Source organism: Pantherophis guttatus, chromosome 1 (assembly GCF_059756535.1).
Source record: "Pantherophis guttatus breed Tessera chromosome 1, ASM5975653v1, whole genome shotgun sequence".
Lineage (NCBI taxonomy): Eukaryota > Metazoa > Chordata > Lepidosauria > Squamata > Colubridae > Pantherophis > Pantherophis guttatus.
Genome location: NC_142063.1, coordinates 270,827,460 through 270,839,001, shown reverse-complemented (window position 1 = coordinate 270,839,001; position 11,542 = coordinate 270,827,460). Strand labels below are relative to the sequence as shown.

At 37.7% G+C, this 11,542-nt stretch overlaps 1 protein-coding gene across 2 annotated transcripts in view; it reads right to left on the bottom strand.

The window, feature by feature from the left end:
• Positions 1–11,542, bottom strand: part of PACRG (parkin coregulated) — a 266,103-nt gene that overhangs the window by 18,502 nt on the left and 236,059 nt on the right. The gene's annotated exons all lie outside the window — the stretch shown is intronic.

Sequence of the window (11,542 nt, the reverse complement as noted above, 5' to 3'; positions counted from 1 at the left end):
GTTATTTTCCTCAACTTTGTCCTTGGCAAAAAATTTTTTTAAAAAATCCACTAAATAATGGGGAAAGGAACATTTGATCACTTTCACTTGGCAGGAAAGTACTATTGTACATAGTTGTACAATTGTTGCATATGTCTGAACCCCTTATTTAAAGATCACTGTTCCAAACATCTCATTGAATTTACAGCACATCCAACTAATAAAACCTACTGAAAGATTTGATGTGAGATATATTTTAACCAGGCAAATCATCTTTTAATTTTTTTTATCCTTTGATACATTTTCTTGTATTACTTTGTGTCTCCTCCCCACCCCTCCTGCATAACTGCACAAACTATCCCAGAGCAAAGCTTTTAATTTTCTCACTGGTAAGACTTAATCATTCACCAGCTGTACTGCTGGGTGGAAATCTGCAAAGCCTCCATCTTCACTTGCTCGTTTCTGATTCCTCTTCTTCCATACATTTCTCAATAAGAAGCCGATTGCAGGTAATCCTATAGAAGGGATGCGCTTGTGGCTTAGCAGCATCAGAATCGAAGCAGACGGCTAAAGAAGGCACCAGAAAGTATTAAAAGCACTCTCCATATTGATGAGAATTCCCAGGATTTCTACTGGGGAGATTTCATGGAACAGAACTTGTTATCTGATTTAAAAAAATATGCCTATCTAATATATTAAATATTTTATATGCTCTATCTCATATATAAGAGAACATTATTCAAGCCACCTTTATAAATCAGCAAGAACATTTACTTGTTCATTTTACAATGTGAAATATGAATCAGGCCCAGGCATCAGTTTTATTCTCCTTGATGCCTTCTAATCTTATTATCTAATTAGTGTAGCATCCACAGGACTTTATAACTGATCTTCTGGAAAATTATATTTCTATAATTGTATTTCCATAGAGCTCAATGTGGTATCACTGTAGTGTACTTTGTTATTAAAATGTAACTCTAAAATTAAAGGCAAGCAAGAATGTAATTCAATAAGCACTTTTATTAACAGCGTAAGTAAAGATAATATGCCTAAAGTCTAAAATGGTACTGCTGAACATGGCACAAATATATGGAGGAGGAAAAACAATGTAAATGTGCAAGTTTAAATGCTATTAATGCAGTTCTGAGGGGGGCTATCTTTGGGCACAATTAATATTTCATTCCTTATACTACATGGAAATTTATGATTGCAACCATCCAAGCAAGTTCATAAACTCACCGTCTTTCGATGACTCCTATGGATATGCATGCCCTATATATCATTATAATCTTTCAATTACTATCCTTTAAAAACTAAAGAGTTCTGCTTATAAAATCCTTAAGAAACCAGCAGATATTATAATGCTGGGTGAAATCAGAAGTAATTCTACAAGAGGAAAGATACTGAGTTAACGGCTCTGTTGAAATACTAAGTCTTTTACAATCATATATAGCTATATTAGATTACATGACTGCATTGTATTATTAAACTACAAAGCTGTATATCTGTAATTCCAATTATAAATTTGAGATTTGCAATACTTTGTAGAATAAAATGATTGATTATTGATGATTATTGATATTGTTGATTATTATGAACCATCAAGTCAACCATCAATTCTTAGTAACCACAAAGATAGACTTTCTCCATGATAATCTGTCCCTAACCTGGTCTTTCAGTGGTACTGTACATTGACCATCATTATAATTGAGCCTATTCACTTTGCTGCTGGTCTTCCTTGTCTTCCCTTTCTTTCAATTTCTCCGGTCATTACATTTTATCCAGACTGTTAAATCTGATCATTTGTGCTTTGAGTTAAGAATTCTGGGTTGATTTGTTTGATAATCCCTTCCTTCCTTCCTTCCTTCCTTCCTTCCTTCCTTCCTTCCTTCCTTCCTTCCTTCCTTCCTTCCCTCCCTCCCTCCCTCCCTCCCTCCCTCCCTCCCTCCCTCCCTCCCTCTCTCTCTCTCTCTCTCTTTCTTTTTGGCTATTTGTGGTATTCTCAGTAATCTTTTCAACACCGAAGTTCAAAAGTGTCAACACTCTTTTGATTTGGTTTTTTTCAAAGTCCAACTCTTATTTCCACAAAGTGTCACAGAGCATACCATTGCCTGCACTATTCTGATTTTTTTTAAGCATAGACATATCTGAACATCTTTTTCAATGCCTTCATGGCTATTCTAATCTGCTGGTCTCTGATGTATTTCTTGATCGCTTTTTCCTTTATTGTCGATGATTGATCCTAAAGGGCAGAAGCCTCAATATGTTCTAAGGCCGGTTTTATATCCTCGTCATTAGGCTAATCTTCTTTCATATAAATATAATATAATAAATAATATTTAATATTGTTCCCATTTTCTCAGTGCACCTTTTGACTTTTATTGCTAGAGGTTGCAGAGCCTTCAAATTTTTGTGTATCAGACTAGTATCAGCAGCATAATGGAGTTTATTGATGTTTCTTCCTTCAATCTTTACATCATCTTTTTCCAAGCCAGAGACCTTTAATATATATTCAGCGTATCTACTGTGTTACTTCTTTGTCAATCTGGATCCATTCTGTTTCACCATATTCTGTCCATTCTGTGGCTTCCTGACCACTATATGGGTTTTGCATGAAGATTACAAGATGAACTGGAGTTCCCATTTTTCTAAGTACATTCCATAGCTTGATGTGATCAACTTAATCAAAGGACTTTCTATAGGAGGCATGGTGGCATGCAGTATTGCAGGCTAACTCTGCCCAATGCAGTTCGATCCTGACTGGCTCAAGATTTACTTCCATCCTTCCGAGCACAATGAAGTGGTATATAAGTCTAAGTGTTATTGCTACAATCAATGAAACATACAGTATTCTGACTTTTTTTTCCCTTTCTTTTCTGTTGTCCTTTGGCTTTCTCCATTATCCAGCATACAGCAGCAATAATGTTTCATGTTCCTTAGCCTCTTCTAAAATCATCTTGACTAACTGGCATCTCCTTTTCCATGTAGGGCTTGAACCCATTTTGGGATGATCCTAAGCATAATTTAGCCAGCATGTGATTACAGAACAAAAGGTGTGTTAATAAAACAATGGTTCTCAAATGAAGATAATGTCTAGTATTGTAAGATGCTTCTTGGCTCAGCTTAGCACAGTTCACAGAGCAACTTCCACCACTTTCCTCTTTATGTGCAGTTCTCTATATCAGAACTCACACAAGGAACTGTATTTGAAGAAAGCAAGGGACTGCAGTGGGGAGGTAGAAAATTCCTGTTCAGTCAAGTTAAAGATCAAGCCAATACAATTTTCTAAAGTTAACATCCATATTGATTTTACCCGAAAGAGGCTTATTTCCCAGATGAAAAGCAATAGTAATTAACAAGAAAACTTAACCTAATTTTCTTATTTTTATGCTATGGCCTTGACAGTCTGCAGAGAAAGGAGGCCATATTTAAAACTTCCATTCTTTTCTTAGCAATTCTTATTTTGGTCAGTTGAATAGGATAATTGAAGAAAGTTAGCATCCACCCCTCTTAGAAGAATGAAATATTTTAGGGAATATTACAAAGGCAGAATATTATATTTCCCTGGATGAGAAATTGAGAAACATGCTCTTGGAGACAGAAATTCAGCTCAGCTCCCTGCCCCCAGAAGATATTTTGATGCCAGTTTATGTACAAGACAAAAGACTTTGACCCTCAGGACATAATAGGATTAGTCCTCTACCCATCTAGCAACAAAACTCACCACATGACCCTTCATTACATCACCCAGCACAGTTCAACCAGACTAATCTCAGACAAACTCCTAGGATTTGCACATGACCACTACAGCAACCAATAGAATACCTGCCCTTGCCGCAGGAACAGGAAGCTCAGGTTCAATGCCCAAGAGAGTGTATAAATTACACTCACTCTCCACTCCATGTGTTCAACTGCACCAGGACCATGTGCTTAATGGTTCTGCTCCATTAAACTAGCTTTCCAAGCAGCCTCCATGTTTCCATTGTCTTTCTCCCTACTTGGAATTGAACCCAGATGGACATTTCTTCCAACATAATCTAAGATGTTTTACTCTGTTTAATTGACTCTTTCTTCTCACTTGCTAAATTCCAGAGTGAATTGGGTACTAATGCTTTGGATTTTATATGGTTACTCAATGGTTACTCCTTTTTTTTTTTGCCTTTGTTCTATTTTAAAACTGAATGTTAGCAAGGATTATATGGTCTCTTTGCCTTCTTTTTCCATTTTCAAGGAATAAATTTTAAGTTTTTTACTTCCACTTTTACAAAAAACATAGCTTTTCTTGGTATCTGAATTCAGAAAATTAAGTTGTTCCCATTAAAGAAAGCTATTCAAGCTCCACATGTGGCATCAGATACTTATTTTTTTCGTTAACAAAAGGAGCTTCTTAGCCTTAATAAATGAAACTAGTAAACTTTTGAAAATCAAGTTACAGATGTTTTTGTAAAACTGATTTTGCTGGGAAATGATCTATGGAATCAATGATAAAATACTGTACATATTTGCAATTGATTGTTTGCTAAATAATACATGGATCACCTAGTTGCAAACTGCAATAGTATCTGTAAGAAAAAAATCTAAGAGATATGAAATGTATGATTTTAACTGCATGTATATTCTAGCTGGCATTTGTAATAGAATATGGATTACAACTGTGTAATTGAATGATATTTAATTAGAATGCTTAAGTGAAGCTGATTATTTACTGAGCTGTTGCATTTTCAGTGTATTACTCTTGGCAAACTCCAGTATTGGCAAAATGCAATGTTATCTATCCCTTAGTCCTGCTCTCTTGAACAATGCATAGCCATTTAATGTATTTGGACCCAGTAAACAAACAAATAAAACAAAACATCATAAAACATCAGGTCAAATACTAATTTAAATGTTCCTAGTCTCATTAGTTAGTCTATCCTTATTTAGACAAGTTGATGACATGGCCCGCAGAATGCATATATTATCTGTTTTACAGATATTTTTTGAAAGCACAATATACTTCCTACCTTTTAAATTGAATTTGCAATGAAATAATAATTTAAAAAGATGTAATGCTTTTCAACACTTGCATAGCAGTTACCTGGAGCATTTTGTGTTCAATGCCACATTTTAAAAATAAAACAGAGAGCCAGGTGATTATTAATCATGCCTCCCAAGTGTGACATGTAGGGATCGGGGAATCAATCTCTTCCTAGTTAAAATCCCATTTGCATATCTATGAATATTGCTTGTTGAAAATTAACATATTTTATCTGTATTTTTTCTCACCATTTTGTATATAATTTCACTTCAGTACATGGAGCACAATTAATGCATTTTAATAGGACACCCAAATAAATTGTTCTTTCATCTCCAATTACACGAGGGAGGTATCTGTATGTGTCTGATGCCTGATGACTGCTGGACAAGCCCCTAAAGTTTTCTTGGCAGCGTTTTAGAAAAGAGGTTTGCCCTTGCCTCCTTCCTAGAGCTGAAAAGGAGTGACTGGCCCAAGGTCACCCAGCTGGCTTTGTGTCTAAGGTGGGACTAGAATTCATTGTCTCCCAGTTTCTAGCCAGATGCCCTGTATCACTAAATCAAACTGGCTCTCAGGAGAGACTAGCTGCTTAAATTACATATCAGGCAATCAGTTGGCAAGGGTTTCAAATGCTTAAAAAGTTGCTGGAAACAATGAAGAGTCCTTCTGAAAACCAACCCCATGGAGAGAAGCCAAAGAAATGCATGCTTGTAAGGGGGTCAAGGGGGAAAATGACAAAATGGCCATCATAATGCAAGTAGCATGATTTATATACTTGCATCGGATATTCAGAAGGCAAATATGTGAGGACAAGTCTTGTGTAATGACATCACCACATTACCATTTTTGCACCATTATGGCTTTCTATGAACATCCCTGCTTCGGGCAATAGATTCACATTCAGTGTTGTTTGCTAGAGGAAACGCATGCTAGGAAGGTGTAAAATTTGTTTGGGATTTTCAAATAAAAATAGACAATCTATCTTCAGGAATACTGTAAAAAGAAGATACCTTGCAATCTTTTTATGAAACCATTACTATAAAAATGAAGTGACTTTGTTTTTCATTTCATTGCACCAAATTGAACTTCTTAGCAAATAACTTTCACATAGACTGCGACTATGTTATGCTATGCTATGTTATGCTATGTTATGCTATGTTATGCTATGCTATGCTATGCTATGCTATGCTATGCTATGCTATGCTATGCTATGCTATGCTATGCTATGCTATGCTATGCTGGTAGTCTTAGACTTACAACAATTCATTTAGTGACCATTCAAAGTTACAATGGCTCTGAAAAAAGTGACTTATGACTGTTTTTCACACTTACAACCATTGCAGCATCCCCATGGTCACATGACCAAAATTCAGATGCTTGGCAACTGACTCCTCTATTTATGATCATTGCAGTGTCCTAGGGTCACATGATCAGCTTTTGCAGCCTTCTGACCCGCAAAGACAATGGGGAATCCAAATTCATTTGACAGCTGTATTACTAATTTAACAAGTGCAGTGATTCACTTAAGAAATGTGGCAAGAAAAGTTGTAAAATAGTGCAAAACTCACTTAACAAATGTTTCACTTAGCAACATAAATTTTGGGCTCAATTGTGGTCATAACTCGAGGACTATACTATTGCCACTGCCACTATTGTTGTGGCCAGTTGGCTGCCAGCAGAGTCAGATGAGGAGGAGGTTGAGGGAGAGCCTGGGCCAACTTTGAAGCTTTTGGAAGGCTCTGATAAGGAAAAAGCATCAGAGACAAAGGCAGAGCTGTGGCCTTCCGTCTTCCCCAAGGTGGAGAGGCAACTGTCTTCGGGGCCTGAGCTGAGTGAGGGGGAGGAACAGATGGGGCCCATCCCAGATGCGCGTATGCATAGAGAGGAAAGGAGAGGAAAAGAAAGGAAAGCAATAAGCCGGCTCTCAGGGAAAAGCAGATGTGGATACTAGCCAGTCCCTCGATGGCTGGGAAATAAATAGTAGGGGTTTGGGAGCGGCCAGTTGTTGCAGTTGTGGCAAATTCACTTTTAGGACACAGCAAGCAATTCTGATTTGGTCTGTTGGGACTAATTACGTTTGATTTTTGTTTATCTACCTGAATAAAAGACTGTTCCTACCCTGTTTGAAAAGGGGTTTGTTTTTACTCGTGAGTAAGCAGATTATCATTACGTGCTAAGGCTGGGTCAGAACTACCATAATACTAATATTAATACTTTAATATCTCCATGCCAAATACACCTCATAAGAATAAATGTTGTACTGGATATAGTAGATATCTTAAGAAAAATTATCTTGCTTACAAGTAAGGGATGAGGAATTGCATAGAAGGCAAACTGTGTATATTCTGAGGCCAGTATTCATCATGTTAGTTATGAAAATATAATCAATAATATGTACTGTTGAATAGTGTCTGAACTGACCATCATTTTAATGCATTTTATCCTTAACTGATCACTCCAGACCATTTCTCAATCTTAGCAACTTTTAAGATGTTTGGATCTAACTCAGAATTCCCCAGACAGCATGTGAAGCAGTGGTGGGTTGCTCATGGTTCACCCTGGATAGGGCGAACTGGTAGCGGTGGTGGTGGGACGCTCCGTCCACCCACCTGGATGCTTCTGCGCATGTGCAGAAGTCTTGTGCGCATGCGCGCCCACGAATGAACCAGTAGCGATGGGTTTTGAAACCCACTCCTGATGCGAAGTCCATACATCTTAAAGTTGCCAAGTTTGAAAATCATTGTGTGTTGACTTCTTGTTTTATTTGTATGCTATTCAAAGTCATTTCTGAAAGGGCAGCTACATAAATAAACTAAATTAATACATAAGATACATAGAGTTTGTGGTCATAATTTAAGACAGCCACTGATTTATGTTTAAAAAGTCATTATTCTCACTGTTATAAGAAAAACAACAATGGTTGGATGATTCCTAGTATGTTAACCTTACTGAAAATTCATACTGCGTGCAATTAACATTTAATTGCACGTAAGGGACTCCTTACGCACAGTCACTCATGCCCTCGTCACTTCCCGTCTGGACTATTGTAACGCTCTCTACATGGGGCTCCCTTGAAGAGCACCCGGAGGCTCCAACTGGTCCGGAATGCGGCCGCGCGGGTAATTATGGGAGTGACCCGATGCTTCCATGTAACACTGTTCCTGCACGAGCTGCACTGGCTCCCGGTGGTCTTCCGGGTGCGATTCAAGGTGTTGGTTGCCACCTTTAAAGCGCTCCATGGCATGCGTCCTGGGTACCTACAAGACCGCCTTCTGCCACCGATAGCCTCCCATCGACCGGTACGCTCCCACAGAGAGGGGCTCCTCCAGGTGCCGTCAGTTAGACAATGCCGGCTGACGACCCCCATGTCACTGCGTTATTTTATTTACCAGCTGAGCTCATTATTTCTGGACTATCTGACTCTCCGTAGCTTGCCAACTTCTTATCAATAAGCTACGTGTTTCCGTATCCACCCACATTCCATTCCTTCACTTGCTTCACACACTCTTTCCTTTGTTCTCTTTCCAGAAAGGTCCGGCTAAGAGATAGTCGGCCCGAATTACTTTCAAAAATGTAACAATTAACTTTTATTAGTTAGTGAGGTGTTTTATTTTCTTTATAACAAATAAATGAGTTTTATTAGAAACCTTCCTTGCGTTTCTTTTCAGAATATTGCAACAAGGAATAAGCCTCGATTCATCTCCTCTAATCTAAACCAGGGTAATTAGTCCCAGAGCCAAACATGGGATTAATAAATGCCCTGACACCCCAGGGGGAGAGCATTCTCTGTGGGGGCCCCTACCCTCTGGAATGAGCTGCCCCCGGAGATTCGTAGGATTACCAACCTGCGTACCTTTCGCCGTGCCCTAAAAACATTATTATTCCAACAAGCAGGGCTGGCCTAAATAATAATAATATTTTTACTATTTTAATGGGTTGTTTTATTAAAATTTTCGGCCAATTGATTTAATTGTTTTAACTTGTTTTTAATTTTTCTATTGTCATGGTTTTATTTCTGGCTGTACACCGCCCTGAGTCCTTCGGGAGAAGGGCGGTATAGAGATTTAATAAAATAAATAAAATAAAATAAATACATATTATTAAAAGAAAGATGCAAAAACTCTGTAAAACAAACAAATGTTTGCACACATTACTTATAGAAAAGAAATGAAAATATAATATAATCAGTCTTTCTTCACAACAGATACACGTCGTCCACTTTTTCAGGTATGTTACCACTGTGTTTTTTCCATATGAGAAACTGGTTGACCTGGAATTTTTCTCTGTGCCAGTGAATTTATTCATACATCAAATACCAAGGAAGTTTTATTTCAGACTGGAATAAAAAAATATTTGTGGTCTCTTTTTGTATCATACATCTTCCTTTAGCAGGCCTTATCTTCTTGTTCCCAAAACAAGGTTTGATTAAAATTTGACACTTTCCTTTTCTGCAATCTCACCTACAGTGTTCCAAAAGCAAATGCCATCTGTGCAATGGAAAGTCCCCTTTTCAGTAATCCTTTCAGCATATGTATCAATTTCCCCAGAGAATCTCCATTAATAGCACAATTTAATGTTTTTTTTTTCAGATGGGAAAAGGCACAGAGCTCTTCTAGTGCCTGAAATCCTATCTCCAGCTCTACTTTCTTAATAAAATTGAGTTACTATAATATTTACATGACTAACTATATTAAAGGCCTTTTTGTTGCTAATAAAGCTTTTCTTTGCCCCTTTCCTACAATATCTTAATATCTTAAGAAAATTAATACATCCCTTGAGTATTCCTTTCAGAGATATTTTTGCAACAGATCGCCAATGCACAACAAATGAAGAACTTTGCCTTTAATAAAATATTTTCTATTAGTTTGTATAGGAAAGACGGCTCAGAAGCTTTCAAGACTTTCTTAATAAAAAATTGCTGAATTATTACACATGTGTTTTATTTTTCATTTAATGTTTCCCAAAGTTTCCTGTTTCATGCCACACTGAAGATAATGTTTCCTTGCTTTTGATTCCTATATCCTTTTTCAACTTCGCACTGAAACACTAAAATGGTTTTCTCCAAAATATTCAATACAAGCATCCAACAAATTTTTGAAACCACTTTATACATAGACAATGAAGGTAAAGGTAAAGGTAAAGGTTCTCCTGGCACATATGTGCTAGTCGTTCCTGACTCTAGGGGTGGTGCTCATCTTCGTTTCAAAGCCAAAGAGCCAGCGCTGTCCAAAGATGTCTCCGTGGTCATGTGGCCGGCATGACTAGAAGCCAAAGGCACACAGAACTCTGTAACCTTCCCACCAAAGGTGGTCCCTATTTTTCTACTTGCATTTTTTATGTGCTTTCAAACTGTTAGATTGGCAGAAGCAGGGACAAGTAACGGGCGCTCATCTCATTACACAGCACTAGGGATTCGAACCGCTGAACTGCCAACCTTTCGATCGACAAGCTTAGCGTCTTAGCCACTGAGCCACCACATCCCTCTTGTAGACAATGAAGTTGTTCATAATTTATGAAGTCCTTTATCAGATGAACTTTATTCCTAATTAAGAATTTCCCAAATGAAATATTAAATTCATTGAATTGAATTTGAATTTGAATTCCCAAATTAAATATTCAATGCAGCTTTGCGGGGAGGAGGGAGAGAGAGAGAGATGAACTGCAGGACCATATATTACAAATACAACCCACCCTAACTAGCTAATACATCTGAGGTGGGAATATTGAGAGGGCCTTTCCCATATGAAATCTGAAAAACAGCTAGAAACGCAATCTCTTCAGCTGGAGCACCAAAAATCTGGAATTGTCTAATTTTACCATCATCATAACTTAAGACAATGATGGGCAGACTCCATTACAGTCATGAGTCAAGGATTACCTATATAACATACCCCTCCATATACATCACGACTAATTCTATAAGAGGCCCACTGTGTTGTCTTTTTCTTTGTCTTGCCTTTGTAATACAATAGGCCAAAGGTATATAAGTTATACTTTAATTTTGCTCAGGGCTATTGAGCAAGCTGACAGCAAGCTGCATTGCTGGGAGTCCAGTGTACACTGTAGTTGTTTTCATGCTTAATAAATTTATGTTGTATCTTCAGATTGATTTGGTTTATTCAAGGGAGCCAGCTTTTGACCACAACAGATCACAAAAGTTTCCATGTCCAACAGGAGTATCATAATCACAGCATGATTAAAGTCGCTATGAAATGTGGATCCAAGCTCAAGTTTCAGACTCTGTTATGTCTCCACTTTGTCCTTTATATTTTTCTACAGCTCAGAATGTAGAGAGGTTTTTCTCTGCAAGTGGAAACACAACACCCACACACACACACAGAGGAGTGAAGGAGAAGAGAACTAGACTTTCATAATGTTTCCAAAAGCGGCACCTTCCAGATACTCTGGGATTATAAACCCCAGAAAGCCAAATGAACATGTTCAAAGGCTGGAAGTTCAAGGAATTGCACTCAAATGAATCTAAGACTCTGGCAGCTTGAGAAAGCAGCTGCTGTATAAAGGATCTACGCCTTTTAATTCATTGCACAG